The sequence below is a fragment of the Nannospalax galili genome, unplaced genomic scaffold, assembly GCF_000622305.1.
Source record: "Nannospalax galili isolate Female #2095 unplaced genomic scaffold, S.galili_v1.0 scaffold589, whole genome shotgun sequence".
In the NCBI taxonomy this organism is placed as follows: domain Eukaryota; kingdom Metazoa; phylum Chordata; class Mammalia; order Rodentia; family Spalacidae; genus Nannospalax; species Nannospalax galili.
In genome coordinates this window covers 3,918,023-3,938,638 of record NW_008360324.1, presented here as the reverse complement: position 1 = coordinate 3,938,638, position 20,616 = coordinate 3,918,023, and the positions used below count along the sequence as shown (strand labels likewise).

Sequence of the window (20,616 nt, the reverse complement as noted above, 5' to 3'; positions counted from 1 at the left end):
TGATACCTCCTGGACCATAGAGAGCCCTGAGTCCAGGGAGACCAGGAATGTTGGCAAGAGCCCTCACCAGCCCTAGCAAAGCACCCAGAAGTGCCTGTGCACTGACAAAGGAGGCCAGAGCTCAGCTGGCAATGGAAGGGCCAGCCTGGCCTTCTCCAAGATATAGCTTACAGTGCCTCAGATGACACAAGTGACCAGAGCTGAAGGAAATAGTCAGGACCTGGGGTGGGGGTGGGGTGCCATACTGAAAACCAAAAGATCCTTTCAGTTTTGGCCTATATGGATAGAAGGAAGAAGGAAGTTAGGGGTGGTCTAGGTGGGAAGTCCACACTCTAGCCTCCATGGCCAACCCTGGCATATGTGGAGTGGCCCAGAGGGTGCTAGGGTAAAGTGAAGCAGTAGTTTGGAGAATGAAAACCAGCCAACCAACCAGGGGCTCTGACTTGGGTTCAAGTCCTGACAGTGGGGGCTGCCACCTACTCGCACACAAGTCTTTGCATTCTTGGTTTCAGTTCCCCATTCTTGGGGTTGGGGTCATAGTACCTTATGGGTAGTGGTAAGAAGGCAAGTAAGTTAGCAACACAAAGATTCACCATGCTGGAGCTGAGGGATCCACCTAGCTGTGGCTGCCTTATCAAGCACCTGGCCCAGCTCTGCTTAGGAAATATTTCGATTTCTTCTGGAGAAGAAAAAACATAAAGCCAACTTCCTACTCCTTTCCTGTTGTTTTATCTATTAAAACAGTCCTTTTTAAAAGTGGGATCTCATGCTTTAAATGGTAAACTGAGGCACAGAGAAAAGTCAATGCTAGCCTGGATCTCACATTGCACCAGATGTTGAGGGAGCAGAGCTGTAAACCAGGGGTTTGCACATATGTGGCACCTGGGAGCTGCTACGAGCTGGCTGTTGACCCAGACAAAAGATCTAAGATGGAGCAGGGCCAGGGACTTCACATTCACAAGCTCTCTGGGTGCTTCTGATGTTGATGGTCCACAGTGCCATGATGTCTTTTGCCTTGGGCAGGGTTCCCTACTGAGGCACAGTGACATTCTGCTCTGGTGTGTGTTATTGCCTTAGGTAGTCTCTAGATGAGACTCTCAGGCTGAGAAGCTGCTTGTACACACTGCTTAGAGGGTTTGTGGAAATGTGGGTGGCTGTCATGGGCCTTCATCTGGGGGAGTGGGGTGGGGACTGTGTGATGAGGGCAGGGCTGAACCAGTCTCCCATTAGAATTCCTTTGCTAGGCCTGACTCGACTTCCCTCTTCTGATTCAGAGCCCTGATCCTCTCTCTTGTACATACCTGTCTCCCAATGTCCTCCCTCCCCAAGGCTCACCGGCTCTTTCTCTCAATCTCCTGTCTGATCTCACCCCACTGAGATCCCCAGCACCTTGCCTGCTAGAGCGGAGCTGGGAGGCGATGATTAATGTACTTGGAGGTGAGTCATCTGCTAAATATAAAAACCCACTCACATCTCTGGATGCAAAGATTCTGAGACTCTGCATCCTTCTCCAGCCCCATCCCTCCTGGGGGCGGGGCAGGAGGAGTTCACTCAGTGCAGAAAACAAGTAAACACCACTAGGCAATAGCACCAGCACCTTGTCCTTCAGGCTGGTCCTGCAGGTCTGTTAAGGCAGCCTGAGTCCTTGGTCTATCCAGCTGCTCTGGGAAGAGGGATTGAAAGAGGGAGACTTGACTCCTGACCCCATGGGTAATTAAGGAGACAAGTATTTCTTTGGGATTCTCCCCTCTTCATCTTTCGCCCCATTTGTTCAAGATGCCCCAGACTGCTCCTTCTCCTACAAAAGCAGTCAGTGATCTAAACGCATTCATATCTGGCAGGCTCCAGGCAACTCTTCTGAAAGCGGGATTGAAATGCTGGGTTTGGGGCACAAAGGATCTTGCTGTGGAGCAGGTTGCTTAGTAACACTTGGTTCCTATATGTAGTTGGCTTCTTACTGGGGCCAACTGCTAGGGTCTTGAAATCTGGGTTCTTTGTGGACACCGCCCCCCGTATATACACCATATTCATGACTATAATGCATACTGCCTCTTAGGTGCATTAAATAGTTGATGCTGACTTGGTGTCAGAGCATTTTTGTGTGTTAGATATTGTTTTCGCTACTTTGCAGGGAGTATTTGAATTAATGTTCTTACAGTCTTCTGAGACAGTCCCATAAATATTATTCTCAGTTTACAGATGTGGAAACCAAAGTCCAGAAAGATTAAAAACAGCTATCTCAAAGATCAATGCCAGGACCTACTGATTCAGTCCTATATACCTTATTTCTAGTCCAAACTAGTAACTTTCAGATTTTGTGATGCCAAGTCACACTAAGGTACATATTTTGTGTCTTAATGCACATGTGTGTGTGTTTGTGTGCATATTCATATGCATGAACAACACAATTTGGGGGAAAACAACCCTAGCTCTAGCTACCTTCCAATTTTATCTTTTCTGTTGAGTTCCATTTTGTATGACTCTACTATTTTTTGGCTATTTTAATTTTATTCTAAAAGTTATCCTGTCCATCAGGTTCCTTCTGTGACCCTCCACAGGTCATTCTGCACTGTCTGAAAATCACTGGGACCATCAAAGTGTGTTCTTCACTCTGGTGGACTGTGTAAGAGCTGAGTCCTCCACCTGAACAGCTGACTTTCTGTGTGGCTTTAGGCAAGTGTGTTCACCTCTCTGGGCTTCCTCTTCATAGAATCTGTTTGCTGTGGGGTCTCACTAAGTGGCCTTGGACGCCCCCTCATCCCTTCCTGTAACCATCAAAGGCCCTTTGTGGTGTTTATCTGAGATATCTCCTTGGGGAACACTCAGATGAGGTTGTCTCCCTGAGTGTGAACTGACACACGCACATATCCACAACCTAGGTGCGATGTGGGGAAAACCCTACTAATGGCCTGGCGATGTCCACACTGGCTTCCAGGGTCTGCTTGGCACTGTAGTACAGAATTTAAGGAATACACAATTTCTAACTTTGGGAAGTTTGATCTGATCAAAACTCACATTTTCTTTTTCAAAAATATTTTATTTTGGGGGGACTGGAGAGACAGCTCAGTGGTTAAGAGGACTGGCTGTTCTTACAGAGGACCTGGGTTCAATTCCTAGCATCCACATGGCATTACATTCATTTAAAAAAGTTTATGTGTATGAATGTATAGCCTACATGAATGTAGGTATACCCGAGTCGTTCAATGCCCACGGAGGCAGAAGAGGGTGTTGGATCCCCTGGAACTGGAATTAGTCATCATGTGGGTGCCGGGAATTGAACCAGGGTCCTCTGTAAGAGCAATCAGTGCTTTTAACTGCTGAGCCATCTCTCCAACAGTAAAACTCGCATTTCCTTATGTAAAATATTAATTTGGTCCCCTCTTCTTGTTTCTCTGCTTCTTTACGTCTGTTCTTCCTGGGGCTTATGTTCTTTCTAAAGATCAAGTCTATAGAGACTGGGAGGCGAATGCAGAAAAGGAAGCGTTGATGGGTCGGATCGTGTGCCTGGGTCACTGAGTGGCTGTGTGAACACAAACCTGGCAGCTTCCCTGTCGGGGCATGTGTTGGACAGGAGTCTTGTCCTGTCTACACCTTCTAGAATGAGGTTATACAACTGAGACAGGGAGGAGAGAGAGGACTTCTTGGGCAAACGCCCTATGAAAGGGATGTCTACTGTTCCCTGAAATGGGAATCACTTCATTTTCACTAACTCAAGAAGCCTGCCAATCTTCCCTCGGCCTCCCATGCTGGTCTGGTTGTCATGAATCTCAAGCTTCTGCAGAGGCTTGCCATGGGTGGGGTCATTTGTGGGAGATCTGCTGCCAGTGCTAAGTGTCATAGAATTACCAGAGCAGGCCACACATGTGCATTGCTTAATGCCACTGGTAAGGCTCTGAAGACATAGGGCTTACTTGTGGATCTCACAATGAACCAGACACTCAGCCGTGTAAGTGCTTGTTACTTCACAGATCCCTGAAGTCAGGCCTGCCCTGACTCTGGACACTGGCTGGGTGTATGCACCAGGCCCTCTGACATCGGGTGAAGGAATGAAAGGCTTGTTTGTCTCTTCTAACCTCCAGACATCACAGGTAGGCCATGGCCAGTCAAATATATTTCATTCCTGCCTGTATTCATCAGCTTTTTGTTACTACAATGAAATATCCAAGACAGACTAACTTTATAAAGGAAAGAAGTTTATTTGACTCCCAGTTCTAGAGCCTTTAAAACTCAAAAGTATGATACAGGCTCTGGTGAGGGACACATGGCAGATGAAGGCAGTGTGTGTGGGAGGAAAGATGGTACTTCAAAGTGAGATAGAGGCTGGGTAGGGCCAGGCTTGGGCTTTTGTAACAATCTTCCCACAGGAACTAACCAGGGGCCCATGAGAAACACCTGGATGCTTTTTGGTCCTATTCTGGTCAGCTTTCTATTGCTGTGATAAAGCACTGATCAAAACAACTTGGGGAGGAAAGGGTTCATTTCAGCTTACAGATTGCAGTCCATCATGGAGGGGACTCAGGGCAGGAACCTCAAGCTCAGACCATCACCAAGGAATGCTGCTTACTGACTTGCTCCCTCTGACCTATGCTCAGTCTGCTTTCTTATATAACCTAGAGCTACCTGTCCAGGAGTGGCACTGCCCACAGGGGGCTGTGCCTTTCCATACTACTCAACAATCAAGAAAATGCCTCACAGACATGCCCACAGGTCAGTTCGATAGAGGAAATTCCCCCAAATGAGGTTTCCTCCTCCCAGGTGTGTCAAGCTGACAACTGAAGTTATCCAGCACACCGCCAATGAACCTGAAGACCTTCTCCCAGACCCTGCCTCTTTTTGTGTGTCATGTGTATCCACATGCTAGCATGTGTGTGGGTGCATGTGTATGTGTAGGTGTGTATGCACATATGTATGCGTGTGTGAAGGTCAAATATTGACATTAGGTGTCTTCCTTAATCACTCTCCACCTTTTATAGAGGCAGAGTCTCTCAGCTGAGCTTATAGTGTGCCAATTTGGTTAGTCAAGCTTGCTATCTTATCCCCTGTCTCTGCATCCTGAGAGCCCTGGGATTATCTGCCAGGCACTTATATGGCTGTCAGGGGTTTCAGAGAACCTTCCCCTTACCTCTCAAAGATGCCTTAGTACTTTAGTACTTCCCAACCCTGCCATCCCGGAGACCAAGCTCCCAACACAAGAACCCTTAAGGCAGCAAATAACACAGCTCTGGAGCAGTTTCTCCAGAACATAGCTCTCCAGGGAGCACTCCCATGTGCTGTCTGAAGATGCCCCATCTCCTGAGTGCCCATCTCTCCTCTCTCTTGTAAACATGCCCAGGGTGTTAGGCCTGGCAACCTTTGCTCTGCACACTGATCTGCACAGTAGGTGCCCTGGGGGTGTTTTGGAGTACGAAGCACACAGGCTAATACTTTCTGCCTGTGCTTATACCCCTCCCCATGCCCATTGGAAGTTGCCTGGAACCTAGTTTTGTAACTGGGTACTGAAGTCACACCCTGAAAAAGGCCTTTGAGGGGCCATCTTGCTCCCTCTTTCCTGTGGGTAGACCCAGCCCCAGGAGATGACCAGACTACCTGAGGGCACAGGACACCATAGTGGCCTCTATGGTCCTTTGTCCATGGGCATCCTTTCCCTCTCTCCCTGACACGGGGGCTGCTGTCACCTCCGTCAGGGTCAGGGGATACCCTGGTTCCCCTTGCAGAGGCAAATGTAGGATCACAGATTGTCACACTATGCAACAAGAATGGCCTGCACTTCTAGAAGCTTCTGAGAGCTGCTTTTCAGAACCCAGGTGATATTTATCAAGCATCCATGATGCACCTTACACTCTGAGAATGCTTTTGCTCACAGCAGCTGGCCTGTATCTCAGGATGCTGCATGCTCCTCCTGACCATCTAACCCATGACACAGGCCACACAGTTATGCTGGCCCCTTCTTCCCCTATATCTTCATTCTGTGACCTGCTTACTGTTACAATCAGGACACTGGAAACTTCCATTTCCTTAGAAGAGGGAACATCAGTTTACAAAGCTTCTGTATTTATAGTGGAACGAACAGATCTGTTGTTCTGAGCCCAGGTCAGAACACTGTGGACTTAAAGTGGGGCAGTTGTCCACCCAGACAGAGACACCTGTCACCTAGTTGATGGAGAGGAAGTGGGTCTGCTATAGTGTGACCTTGCCCAATGTGAGCCCTTAGGCACATGGCCTGTCACCCTATCACCATTGCGTCCCCTAGGAACACAAATCTGCTCCTGGCACTACAGGAAATGATAGAGAAGTGAACCTTGGTGCCCTGCCACTGCCTCTATTATGGAGCCCATGGTTCATGGGAGACTGCCTTAGACGCTTTGTCCTATCAGCGAAGTCACGTCACAGCTCCTAAGTGGAAGAAACGTGCCCAGCTTAACCCTCCACTGCAAGATGTCTGCCCTCTGCCCTACCTTGCCCTTTGAAGCCCAGCTGCCTGGGTTAACCCAGGCTGGTTGCTGTGTACCTGACACAGGCCTGTGCTGAGCCCCACCCACTTCTGCTGCCATGAATCCAAATGAGGTAGAGCTGAAGGAAAAAAGACCAAAGAAGAGAATAGTCCAAAGTTTACATAAGGACCATGTTGTTCCTTCCAAACCTTTGAAAGGAGAAGCCGAGGGTGTGCTTGACCTTAGGCTAGCTGTATTCTTTCCTTTATACCCCCACCTTTTTCAACTGTGTCTCTGGGGGTTGTGGGGGGAGGGTAGTGGAGGTGACTGCTGGAGAGAGGTGGCAGAGACTTAGGACGCCCCCAGTGTTGCAGACCCTGGAGAACAGGGTGTGGGTGACAGTGCGGTCTTTCACTTCTGCCTCCAGGGATGAAGTCATAAGATCCTGCCAGCACATGTCAGCTCCACAGACTATCTCAGTGAATCCAGGGCTTTTGTATGCTTAGCTCCCTCACTGGGGTCAGGCTCCCCACATCTGTAGGTTCACTGTGGGCATTAAATGAGATGAGAATTTGCTTTTGTGTGTGTTGATGTCTCCTGGAGGTCACTGCCATCTCAATCTGCTCAGACTTCAGGCCTTCTCAAAGCCCTGATCTTGTGATTGACCGAGGGAGGCACACCTGTGTTGGAATTCTGGCCTGGTCACATGTCAGCTGTGATTGTAGGCTGGTTATTCTGTGAGCTAAGGTGCCTGTATCCTCAGTAGAAAGGAGCCAAGGACACAGGCAGCCAGGGTAGCCCACCAGCACAGCCTGGTCTCCACATGCTCCAGGACCCATACTGGACTCATAGTGAGGTCCTTTGGCTACATCTCTGCTCACAGGCCTGTTCCACCCCACAGCGTCTTCCTGTTTAGTAATCGCCCTCCTTCACTTTGGGGAGCAGTGACGCGATGCTCAGGAGGCTGACTCAGCACCTACCTCTCCATTTTGGTGACATTGCTCGGGATTAAAACATGGAGAGGGGCTTTTTGTTAGGGGATTCCCCTTCCTCAGCAACAGAGCAAGGAGTCCCTCGTTCACATTCAGGGTAAGGACCCAAGACTTGTATTTCATGCTTTTCCTCCTCGTGGTACCACTGTGGTGACCTCTCAGTCGATCAGATCATGGCAGAGCCATTTAGCATTCTGCTCAGCCTGAAGCCCAAGGTGCCTTTGCAGCCGCGGTGGCAGAGCCGCTGCTGTTGCCTGAAAATACGCGACGCGTCTTCCCTCTAGTGGCAAAGCGAGGGACAACACCGGCTGCTCCCCGCAAGGCTTGACTGCCTGATGGCCAGATCTGGGTGACTGACTGAGTGATGTGTATTAGATGTATTGGATTACCTGGAGACTCTGGGAGGCACAGATCCAAGCCGGGCCACCACATGGGGATGGCTCCCAACACTAGTGACTCAGCAGTGACCAAGACAGGCAGTGACGAGGGCTGCCGGTCAGCTGTGACTCTGATGAGTTACCAGTGCAGAGCTGTCAGAATGCCTGTGATCAAAAAGACATGACAGCAGGTGTTAGTGAGGATGTGGGAACAGGAAGCAGACACGTGCTGCTGGTAGTAATGCAGATACAGCCATGTAGAGCTATAGGGAGTATTTTGCTCCTTAAATAAAATAAAATATAAAAGGTCTGCCACATCATCCCACTTTGAGGTATACGTCCAAAGGAAATGGAATTAGTATGTCAAAGAAACATTCACAGCTACATGTTCACTCTAGCTCTGTGCGAAACAGCCAAGACATAGGCACAACATAAGTGTTTGTTGACGCATGAATGGGAAAAGAAAATGTGTGTGTGTGTGTGTGTGTGTGTGTGTGTGTACATACAAACAATGGAACATTGTTTTTCAGCCTGGGAAAGAAAAGAAACACAGCTATATACTGTAACAGACATGGACTTTGAGGACATTGTGTTAAGTGAAACAAGCCCATCACCCAGGACAAATAGTGTGATTCCACTTATACCTAAGAGTGCTGGGATGCACAGAACAGAAAGTGGGATGGTAGGAGGCTGGCATAGGAGGAAACAGGAAATGATGTTTTCATTTGGGCAGGATGGCAGAGTCCTGGTGCAGAGACTGGTACTTGGAGTTTACTAAGAGGATAAGTTAGAATGTTCTCAACACACACACACACACACACACACGCACACACACACACACAAACTCAGCCATACAGATATTAATTAGCTCCATGTATGAATCATTTCACAATGTACACATATACCAAGTCATTACACTGTACACTTTAAAGTGGAGTTTTATTTGTCAATTATACCTTGAAAAATCGGGGAGACTAAAACCTGGTCTTTGATTCCCCCAAAACCACGCAGGCAAGCCTTATGCTCATGGCGTGTTCATTCTATGTAGTGTTGGTTGGGACTCAACCAGGATCTCCTCAACTCTCTCCTTCCCTCAGAGATGCAAGAAGTTACTATCAATAGCCAAGGAGTTAGTCCATGGATCTGCATTTATTTTCTTTTCTAAAAAAATATTTTATTTATTATTTTTATTTTATGTGTATGCGTGTATTGCCTGCATGTAGCTAAGTGCACCCATGTCGTGCAATGCCCTCAAGGACAGAAGAGGCCGTCGGATCCCCTGGAACTGGAGTTATGGATAGTTGTTAGCTGCCAGGTCTTCTGCAAGAACAACCAGTGTTCTTAACCGCTGGGCCATCTCTCCAGCCCTGCATTTATTTTCTGAAGTGGTGCCAATAGTGAAACAGTGCTCTAGAAGGAGCAGTGGGTTACGTGGTTGGATCCTGCTTCTCCCCCTCAGTAACCATGTGACCTGGGGCACATCATTGAAGTTCCGTTCAGCCTATTTCCTTCAAGCCTTGCTCTCGGAGTCCCTCATAAGCCTTCAGGCCCTTTGTTACCATGTGGGGATGGTCACATCTCCCTGAGTTGCAGCTGATGCTTTGAAGTGATTTGCCCGGCATTCAGAAGGACAACTCAAAGACTGTTTTCCCCTTCTTTTCATTAAAAGAAATAAACTCTTAAAAATCAGGACTAGAGAGAGCATTCACTGCTCTTGCAGAGGACCCAGGTTCAGTTCCCAGCACCCAAAGAGTGGCTTAACAGCCATCCGTAACTCCAGTTCCAGGGTATCTGATGCCCTTTCCTGACTTCCCTGGGCATCATACGCATAGGTGCATTTACATAAATGCAGGTAAAACACTCAGACACATTTAAAAAAATCAAAAAAATTTAAAAATGAACTTCACACATCTTACTCAGCCTCAACTGTGAGCCAGTGTCTCAGTCATCTGTGGCCATGAAATAATCCAAAATATCACGACTTAAGGCAAAGGTGGCCTGGTGTCTCTCCTGGGTTCTGGGCGTTTATGGGTTGGATGGAGCGAGGAGATTTTGCTTCATCTGGTTGCTACAAACTGCAAAAGAAATATTATCATACATCAGTCTTAGTGTTTTCTCTACTTTTATTTCTTGTGTAGAAGCTTGGGTTGATCAGGCGTTTCAGCTTCCTAGCACCCACATGGGGCTGTTGACTACCACCTGTAACCCAGCTGCAGGGTGTCTGATACCCTCTTACGGACTCCATGGGCACCTGCATGTGTATCACACACACACACACACACACACACACACACACACACACACACACACACTAAAATAAAAACTTTTAACGCTGTGTAACTTACAAAGTTGGGTGTCAGAAGCCAGGCTTTGGAGACATTTTAATTTTGAAAGAGAGACCTGTGAGCTAGGAAGGTGGGGTCTGAAGATGAGAGAGGGAGACTTCAAGTAATAAAGAAATAAATGTCTCACTGGATGCATTGCATATCCACTCTCGGAGACATTCTGCCCTGCGGCACTGCAACTTGCTGGAATGTTCCAAAACCTTTCTTTGTGCATCAGAACAGGCTAGGTGGGAGCTAATTTGATTATCCAACCAACACAAGAAAGTTGAAAGATGTGTGAGAACCTAACAGGACCTTGACATTGAGTCTCAAAGCCACCTATCTAGTTTTGTTCCTGTGACAGTGTCAATAAGCCTGGCACTGATCCTATATGTCCAACTCTTGGGGACCCCCACGTTCCCCATCACCTTGAGGTAAGGAAAGGATTTTATTCACATACTATAAGATTCCTCCTTTTGTAAAACATAATTCAGTGGCTTTTAGTGTCCCCACAGAACAAGACCATTATCACTGTGTAATTCTAGAACTCTCCATCACCCCTCCCCAAAGAAGCCTCATCCCCATTTGCAGTCTCTCCTGGCTTCCTCTCTTCTCTCCCCTGCTCCGGGCAACTGCTGCTCTGTTTCTGTCTCTCTAGATCTGCTGCATCTGGATAGTTCATCTCCATGGAATCCTGTACCCTGTGGCCTTTTATGGCTGGCTTCCTTCATTTAGCCTAAAGCTCAAGGTTCGCCCATGTTGTAGCCTATATCAATATTCACTTCTTTTTATGACCCAGTAATAGTCCATTGCACGGATGAAGTATGCTCTGTTTATCCTGTTACCTGTCTGTGTGTTCGGAGAGAATTTTGGCATTCCTCAGAGCTGCAATCAAAAGTTATAGACAATTGATATGATCAATTTCCCAATCAGGAGGATAGCACAAAATTAGCATTTTAGCAAGACTACTATGGCAAGCCTGTGAAGGTCAGAACCATAGGGAGGCAGAGGCAGAAGGTAGAGGACAGTAATCAGGAGAAAAACAGCAAGGTCACCCAGGGAGCCTGTGCCAGGCGCAAATTCTGTCTGTCTCTGACTTTTCTCAGCTCTATCGTATTCTTTCCCTCTCTCTCCTCTCCCTCTCCTTCCCTGCTTCCTTTCCTGCCTCTCTTCCCTTCCTCTTCTCCCGACTCTCTCTCTACTTCTCCCCCTCCCTGTTTTACTCTTATCCCCTTCCCTCCATCTCTTCTTCCCTTCTCTCTCTCCCTCCCTCGTTCTCTGTCTCCTCCCCCCTTCTTCCCTTTCCTCCCCTCCATGGCACAAAGCCCTAAGCTTGGAAGAGCAGCTCACCTTGAGGCAGGAGTGCAAGTGATTTCAGCCTTGTCCCCCCTCTCTTCTGGCAGCTCTGTTGAAAATCAGCTGGTCACACTCCTTCCTGGAATGTGCATGACTGATAATTGCCTCTTGCACAATTATCTGCCAAGCCCTGTCGTAAATGAAATGAATGATTTAGTTATCCTTGTTAGGAATAGCCCGCAATGCTCAGAAACTCATTACTGTAGCCACGAGGCTGGCAGGAATGCCCTCAGAGGCACGTGCGAGAGGCTTTTACAGTTCGTTCTTTCTTCTCTGCTTTACCACTGGAAGCTGCCAGAGACCACAGCCCCACCTGGCCCCCATTGTATACCAAGTGCTCTGAGCATCTAGGAGCAAAGCGAGAAATGGGGTGGGGGCTGGAGCTTGCACAAAGGCCTGGGTTTCATGTCCAGCACTGTAAAAAATCCGAGGCTGGGCTGGGCTGGGCTTCCTGTCTGCCAGGTTCAACCCAAACAGACTGGAGCTGCTTTCTTCCAGTACTTGAGAAGGACTCCTCCAAGCCCTGTGGTGATGTGCACAGTGACAGGCTCACCAGGCTTCTGGGGTAACTTTCCTGTCTAGCAGGTAGGGCCCAGGTTGGCACATCCTAAACCACAGTCCCCATCCTGATGGAAGGAGTCGACGCACAGCTTCTCTGGATGCCTTTGGATGCCTTTCTATCTCGTGTGGTGGTGGTTGCTCAGCAAGGAGCTCTGCTTTCTGCCTCATGGTCTCCCTCTACTGCCGTCCCTGCTGAGTCTCAAGGGCATGGAAAGCTAGGCCAAGAAAAGCAGATGGAACTGGAATGGATGTGGCCGGGGCGAGTTGAAAGGAGTGAGGCAGAGGCCCAAACAGGTGTTTGAGGGAAACTGTGCACACACTCACGCACACACACGCATGCACGTACGCACACGTGCACATTCTCCTCTTATCTTCTGGAAGATTCTGTTTGGAAATAAGTTCCTTGGGCTGAGCAGGAGTGGCCTAGAGCCTAGGGTTAATTAAAAATTCTTTCAGTTAAAGAGCTCAGAGTCCCACTAGGTTCCCATTCCAGCTCTTCAGTAGAACCTTTGTGGACTGCTGCCAGAGTAGGGTGAGGTAGATGCCTGAGCTGTGGCCTGGCCCCATCCATGTCACTGGGTCCACTCTGGATCAGTCACCACATGTTTGCACACACCTGTGTTTAACAGCCTCTAGCATGTCATTTTCTAAAAATGTTGAGGTTACTTAACAACAATAATCATGAAACAAAAGCTGGGTGTAGTGGTGCATGCCTTTAATCCCAGCACCAGGGAGGCTGAGGCAGGCAGATCTCTGAGCTTCAGGCCATCCTGGTCTACAGAGCGAATTCCAGGCCAGCTGGGGTTATAGGGAGACCCTGTCTCAAAAAGACAAAACAAACAAACACAAAACAAAATCATGAAACAAGAATACAAACTAAAACCTGTAAGAGACACGATGTGTGCAGAGTCTACTGAAATTAAAGATTAGGGCAGCATCCAAAAATCCAGTGGCCAGAGACACTGCACAGTGGACCTGAGAGGCATGACACCACCTCGTTTAGATACTGAGAAAGACACTGGCAGATGTTTAAACACAGAGGGTCTTTGGGGGCAGAGAGCCATGTACTTGGTGGCAGCCCCAGCAAAGAAAGGAAGGCCTGTGATGAGCACTTCCGCTGCGAGGCAAGCATGGTGACCAGTATAAGTAAGGGCTGGGGACAACAAGCTGTCCAATTCCGCCTTTGCCAGCAAACCAATCATGTTTGTGATCTGATGAAAAGCAAGGATGGATGGTCCCCTGCCACGGCAAGTCAGAGAGCTGGTGGAGGGAGAGAGGAGAGAAACTTCCTTTTGTTTGAATGAGGGGGTGGACCATTACCCCCAGGGTTTCTTGTTCTCCACAGAGACTGCTGAGACCTGTCTACTGGTGTCCCTAAGTTAGAAAAATCCCTGCTCCAATCTAGATGGAGAGAGACATCAGGAGGGAAGGAAAGGAGGAAGGAGGGTTGGGGAGAAAGGGAATCAGGAAGGTGGGGTGGAGGGAAGAAAGGAATGAAGGGAGGAAAGAAGAGGAAGAAGGAAGGGAGAGGGAGGGTAGGAAGGCAGGAAGGGAGATTGTTATTGCTCACGATTCTCCTGAGAACCAGTGGGAAAAGCACTGCTGTGTCTGTGCCAAATCAGGGCAGCCTCTTGTGCATCAAGTTCATGATTCTTCTTAGGACCATAGAGGGGCCCACAACCCACAAGCACAGAGGAGCAGTGCAGTGGACTTGCCAAGTGTGTGGCTCTGGGCTCCAGACTGCCTGGGGGTCTGAATTCTGGTTCTGCTGTGATGCTGGGTAGGTTCCTTGACCTTTCTGTGCCTCAGTTTCCTTGTCAGTAAAAGGGGGTATCTACAGTGCTGCCTCACAGGGTGAGTGAGAGGATAGAAAGCATTTGTGAATGTTTACAGCCATGCTCAGTGATGCTGATGGCAAGATCAACCCCAGCTTTTTTATGGTCTATAAGTGCCCAATTTCAGACAATGATAGCTTTTATGTGCACAGTTCCGAGCCCTTGGAGCACTGTGTCTAACCCAGGGACTTCGGGAGTGGCTTGGCTCACTCAGCAGTGAGGCAGGCGGCCGAGGATCTCCTCACAGTCTTTGCTGGCTGTTCTGAGAGCAGGTGGGCTGAGCAAGCAGGAGAAACTTGTGTCTTTGATTGCTTCACTTGGGAAAGACAAACTCTCAGAGTGGCATCTAGCCAGTCTTAGTTAGGATGTGGGGTGCTGCTCTGTGACACTCTTCCTGGGGAGACATAAGCAAATGCCTCTCATCTCAGATAGGGAATCAATGACAGGTCAAAGCAAGGATAGCACCAAAGTCCAACTTGGGGGAATTGATGAGTTTTATTGGGGTTACTTACAGGAGCAGAAATGACTCAAAGACAATTGCATCACCAAAGCCCACCCCAGCATGGGTGACAGCTCATGAAAGCAGGAAGCCTGGAGGTCACTGCACAACCTGCAGGCAGATAAAACAGGTTGGAGAGCATCCTTACCAGGCAGCTTGGCTGGTCTGAGACTCTCTCAGCAGTCCCTAGGACTAATAGACACTTGGGGAGGGAAGGACTGAGTGAATCTGGTCAATTTCAGGAACTTTTGAAATTTTTGAGTTTTTTTTGTGTACTTCCTGGGCTTAAGACGCTTCCCTGCAGGATGGAGTGTTTCCCCCTTTTTTAGAACACCTTGTCACTATTTATATATTTTATATATATGAGTGCTATACCTGCATGTATGTTAGTGCACTCATACTTGCAATGCCTGCAGAGGCCAGAAAATGGTACTGGATCCCCCGGAGCTAGAGTTATGGGTGATTGGTTGTTAGCCACCTTATGAGGGCTCAGCACTGAACCCCCATATCTGTGTCTTAATGAGCAGAAGTTGCTACGGAACAGATATCGGTAGGAACACCTCTCCCTAATGTGCACGACCTACACGGGGGCACTTACTAGGGGAGGGCCTGATGGTCGGTGAGCACTTCCTTCTTAGCGGCCACGTGGCTGAAATTATAGACTCATTCTCTTGACTTAGTCTACTTTCCCTGGAGTGCCGTGGCATTGCAGGATCTTAGGTCCCACACGGAGCTCTTCTAACAGTCTCCCACAGCAACTTTAAGGTACTGTCTCCATATCAGGGTTGGTGGTATGAAGACACAAGGTGACAGCTGGCAGCAGAGGGGTGCCCAGGCTTCAGCTAGACAGTTTTTACCTTCCTGGCTCATGATCTCCAGGACTTAGGCCTGAATGTTTGCATCAGGCTGTTCAGTATAGTGAGTGGCCAGCCCCCACAAGAAATTTGCAGTCTCCTTCCCAAGATCAAACCCAGGGTGTTACTGATAACACTTGTCATGGGAGAAGAGGAGGGAGAACAGGAGAAAGGGGCTTACGTTAGTTCGAATAGGAATTGGGGGAGGAAGCATGGGCATTCAGAGAAGTAGAATGGTGTAGTGTAAGTCAGGAAGTGAGAGGACCAGGCTGACTGGAATGCAGAATGGATCTTGGGTAGGGTGGGTCTGACTGGAGCAAGAGCCACCTCAAAGCCCCATTAGAATAATTTAGACTTGATTCTATAGGAAGCAGCATGTGATAGGGTGGAGATGGGCACAGGATTTGTCTTCTGACTGGAGACTAGCTGGAGACATTTCCAATGAGAACAAAGAGGTGTATGTAAAGACAGTATGTGCAAATGAGTGCATGTGGCCCAGAATGTGGACCCCACATGCTGGGCCTCACTGTGGTTCTCAGCAGCTGTCGTCTGTTCTAAGTCCTGGAGTCACTTCATCCTCTTGCTCTCCAGTGTGTAATCTACAGTGTGACACAGTCATGATTCTTTACAAGTCTTCACAGGACCGCAGTGCACTCTCTGTCAGAAGGAGAAACCAGGGCACTACATTGTGAAGAGTCTGGCAGAAGAAACTGCCTAGGAATCGCTGTGGAGTGAGATGTAGGGTGTCCACAGTCTGAGTTGTTTTATTCGGCAAGAAACTTCTAAACCAGGCTTTTTCCCTTGTTTAAGGTGGTCAGTGGGGCTAAGAGTACCTAAGAGAGTTACTTGGACAGCCAGTTTAATCTTGTCCCATTGGGTACAGGTTGAAGACGGTGGGTGGGAAGAAGAGGCTGCTTTGACCTGGAGCTTGCAGTCACCCCCGCCTCCCTTCAGTGGAGAACTACAGAAGAGAAAATGACTCTGAGGTTGAGAATGACAGATACCTAATCCTTGGCCCCGTGGGAAAGAGAGACCAACAGGAGAGGCCTAAGCTGGGTCGGGGAGGGCACAAGGTGCTGGCAACGTCCTGCACACCTGCTTCTGGGTAGAGTACTATTTGTATTTTATTTTCATCTCTTTGGACAAGATCTTGCCGTGTAGTCCAGTTGGACTTGAATTCATATTGACCTTAGTACTTTTGCTAAGAGAGAATACAGTAGGTCAGTGGCTGTTGGGGCAGTAGGAGATGACTGCCCAGCTGCTTATGGAACTGTCCACTATGAGTTCTTTGTGGTCTCCTGATCCCTCTTTGCACTCTTGGGTGCCTCTTGTTCTCTTCAGTTGTGAGACGAGCAGGGTGTCCCGTCAGGGTGTGGACATGAATGGTTCTCAGTAAAGGAGGGTGTATGTATTAGTGTGTTTGTGTGTGTGTGTGCGTGTATGTGTGTGTGTGTGTGTGTGTGTGTGTGTGTGTGTGTGTGGTGGGGGGTCTGGGACTCACCAGCAGATCAGAGCACAGGAGTGGAGAGTTTTGGGGAGGGGAGGGCCCCGAGTCAGCACACAGGATCCTCGGCTCAGACTCACTGCCAGCCTGCGACAGCCGGAGGAACCACCAGCATGATTCCACTCACTGACAGAAGAGCCAGGAGAAGCCCCAGGAGTAAGTAAAGCTCTGGTGGACTGAGGAGGGCTCTATGAGAGGTGGAGAAAGCCAGGAATGCTCAGAAAGAACTGGCCTTAGAGTGGGGAAGTAGAGGGAAATGGGAAGGGGGACATCCTTGTGCCTGTATCCCTGTGGCCCTCTCCTTTGGGTCCCTCCATCCTGAGGCTACTGCTAGGGGCTGGAAATCCCAAATATAGCAACCAAGGGTGTGAGCACTGGGACAGGTGCAGCCAGTAGAATCCCCTCAAGGTGCATGGAAGGTGGCCATCCAGTGTCCCAAGGCACAAATAGTATCACTCTTGGAGGCCAGTGGCCATGCCAGGGAGATAGAAGATCCCAGATTCATGAACTCCTGCCCCCCGCCCCAGGGAAGCAAGAAGTGTGGGGAGGTGGCGGTTTGAACAAGACACAAATCCTGCTTCTCCTTGCAGATGGTATGCCCTGACTGGAAAGCTGTGGAGTACACACACCTGGGCCTCCGACAGCAAAGGCAGGAGACGGTGTTGGACAACGGAAGCTTTCATTTGTTTGCTCAGTCAGCCCGAATATCAGACATTCTGGACATAAGAGGTGGGACTGAGCAGGCTTTGAAGTGGCTGAGGGGAGGGCTTGGGGCAGGCGGGCAGCCATTCTGGCTGTTACTGCCTTCCTCCTCTTCCTTCTCCTCATCCTCCTCAACCACATGTTCTTCCTCACCTCCTCCCCCTCCTCCTCCTCCTCATCCTCGTCCTCGTCCTCCTCATCCTCCTCCTCCTCCTCCTCCTCCTCCTCCTCCTCTTCTTCTTCTTCTTCTTCTTCTTCTTCTTCTTCTTCTTCTCTCTCTCTCTCTATATATATATTATATATTCTTTTATTTTTATTTCATGTGTATGAGTGTTATGCCTGCATGTATGTAAGTGTACCATATGCATGCAATAATTGTGGAGGCCAGAAGAGGGTGCTGGATCCTCTGGAACTGGAGTTACAGATGGTTGTTAGCTGCCTTGTGTATGCTGGGGACCAAACCCAGGTCCTTTACAAGAGCAGCCATTGCTCTTACTCATGGGACCAGCTCTCCAGCCCTGATTCTCTATGTTCAAGAACACTTTCTGGCTCCTAGTACATGCCCCACTCCACAAAACCTCCCTGTTCTCAATCTTCTCCAGGTGGTGATGGACCCTCAGTTCAAGTCCTGACAGGACCCTAGGTAACCCTTGTTGCCTAGGACTTGTGCCTAGTGTTCTTTCTGGGGTATATATTCTGAGAGCTCTGGGTCCATTCCTTTTGGGGGTGCCCAAGGGGTTAGCTGAAACATGGGTGTCCCACACAGAAGGTTGGAAGGCTGTGGAGGGTCATCATAGTATCCGTGTTCTTGTTTCATCTCTGGCTACTCCATCCCTGTGACCAACCTCAGAGATTCATTTCCTTAACTAGAAGAATGGAGGTCAACAGAAAAGCCAGTGTGGAATTCACCATGACTCACAGGTTAGAAAAAGCCCCTCATTGCCAATATTGCTTCTTCCTGGCACTGTTAGACTCTGCCCAGTTCTCTAAGCCTGCAAACGGGGCTGCCCTTCCAATCCTTGAAAGCCATCACTCAGCAGGTAGACACAGTGTGTATTCTGTGCCAGACATGGCAATCTGCCCTTGGGGAGTTACAGTGGAGGTAGAGGGAGACAGGGGATACAGGTGATTATGAGTTGGGGAAGCAGTCAAGAAAAGCTATAAGCCAGGGGCAGGTAGGAGGGTTAGCACCCATCTCTGGTCCAGAGACTAGGGGAAAGCTTTTCAGGGGAAATGGTGACAATCAGCACTTTTCATAGATAAGAGACTGTGTTGGACACTTTATAGTGCTCATGGATACTTATCACTGCACTGTTCCAGCCAGTTACCCTGGCTACAGAGCTTATATCTCCATCCTCATGCTCCCTAGCCTGTGAGAGCCAGGAGGGAGGGGCCAGTGAACCAGCCTGGAAGCAAGTCCTGACAGTACCCATCCCCCCTTTTTCCTTTTATTAGTTGTTGTTTTCCAGCTTCTACCCTACCAGACTGACAGAGTGGACAGAGTGACCCACCCCAAACACCAGAAGGACTTTACACTGCCTGCTGGGGAGGCTGATGGCTTTGCATTCAGCTAAAGTTGAGGCTGAAGACTTTTGATTGGTCCTCCTTCTCCTGCCTCCAGAGCCTGTGGTCATGCAACATCCATGCCTGACTCTGGTCTTTCTCTTTCTCTGTGAATTATATATTTGTCTGTCTTCTTCCCAAACTGCAAGGTCTCAAAGGTAGGACCTATGTCTTACTAATCTGTTTAAAGACAAGCACTGTAGAATGGCTGGTAGCCTTTGGGGAATGCCAATAAATACCTCACTTGACATGTGACATGCCCTAGAGGACTTGTCATTTTATAGTGAGAACATGCCACTCTGCCTGCTGCCACCCTAACCCACTGCAGGCGTTGATGTCGGCCTCATAAATAAATGAGAGTAGCCTTGCTCCTTACACTAGCCTCCAGCCCCTTCCAGAGCCATCTCCCCTTCCTGAGCTCTGATGGGTGACATGCTTCCCTGGACAGGAATCTCCATCCTGCCCCACCGCTCTCCAGCTCAGCCTCACTCAGATGCCACACACTCTTGCTCTGTCAGGAAGCTGTGTCTCCTCCCTCTTTGTGGAGGCCCCTGCATCTTCAGTCTGCTGCTTACTTCTAGAACACCTTCTGTGCTCTTGCAGCAACTTTGGAGGTTAGAAATAATTCCACCATCTCAGCCAGGCTTTTTGTGTGGAGAGGATGCAGGCATGGCCTTGGATTTGGTTCAGCCCCTTGGTACCTAACAGGAACTCATATCTTGTCGATACCCAGAGGGCCCATAGTTGTCGTCTATATCTTCCTGTATGAGAAAAAAGTTAGAGACCATAACGCATTGCCCAGTCTCTGATCTGGGGAACAATGGGGTGACTGGTCCCCCTAGCATCATGTCATTTGATGTTAGCCTTCCTGGTCTCCTCATTAGTCCTTGTGGCTTGATTCTTTCCTTCGTCCCCATTCCTTCAATTCATGGTCACCTGGCTCCCACTGACCACAGCTACTTCTGCGAGCTGGCTCACTAAAGTGGGCTGGAGCTGGGGCCGAGGGCCTGCCTAGCGGAGATGGGAGAGAAGGCTGGAGAACAGGTGATAGGAAACATGTCAGAACCACCAGTGGGAACTGATCAGGTGCTGACCGTGGGCCTTCTGTCAGGTAGCTGTGAACTGGCTCTTTTGGAGATACTCCAGTTTGGACCTCAGCTCTGCCAGTTCCTTACCTTGTGACATGGAACTTGGGGAGAGGGTCAATATTTATATCGATAAAGCAGGGAATTATTGCACCTTCCTAGTAAAAGGAAACTTTGGAAAGAAGATTGAGCTAGAAGTGAGCATTTTGTGCTGGAGCTGGGATGCCTCATGTAGTCATAGCTGAGGGCCTTTCATGCCAGTGTCATTAGCGTGTTTCAGTCAGAAGCAGAGGGAGCACTTCTGTGCAGAAAAGCAAATGTAGCTGAGGCTTGACAAGTCACCTGGGAGTGAAATGGATGTTGAGTCATTGGACTGTGAGTGTGGGGCAGAGTATTAAGGTGAGAAGGGCACCATCCAGTGAGGCACTGCTCAAACCTGGGGTCTTAGCATCCATCCCCGTGCACTGGTTGAAAATCCCAGTTGCTCTCCCTTCCCTTCCCTTCCCTTCCCTTCCCTTCCCTTCCCTTCCCTT

At 48.9% G+C, this 20,616-nt stretch overlaps 1 protein-coding gene across 3 annotated transcripts in view; it reads left to right on the top strand.

The window, feature by feature from the left end:
* Positions 1 to 20,616, top strand: part of Kcna1 (potassium voltage-gated channel subfamily A member 1) — a 118,551-nt gene that overhangs the window by 93,924 nt on the left and 4,011 nt on the right. For 2 of the 3 annotated variants that reach the window (XR_606956.1, XR_606957.1), the window contains exon 2: positions 17,324 to 17,462. The gene's annotated coding sequence lies outside the window, so the exon portion shown is untranslated. Of the gene's footprint in view, positions 1 to 14,849; positions 16,890 to 17,323; positions 17,463 to 20,616 lie in introns of those variants that run through there. The other variant, XR_606958.1, reaches the window with a different exon arrangement.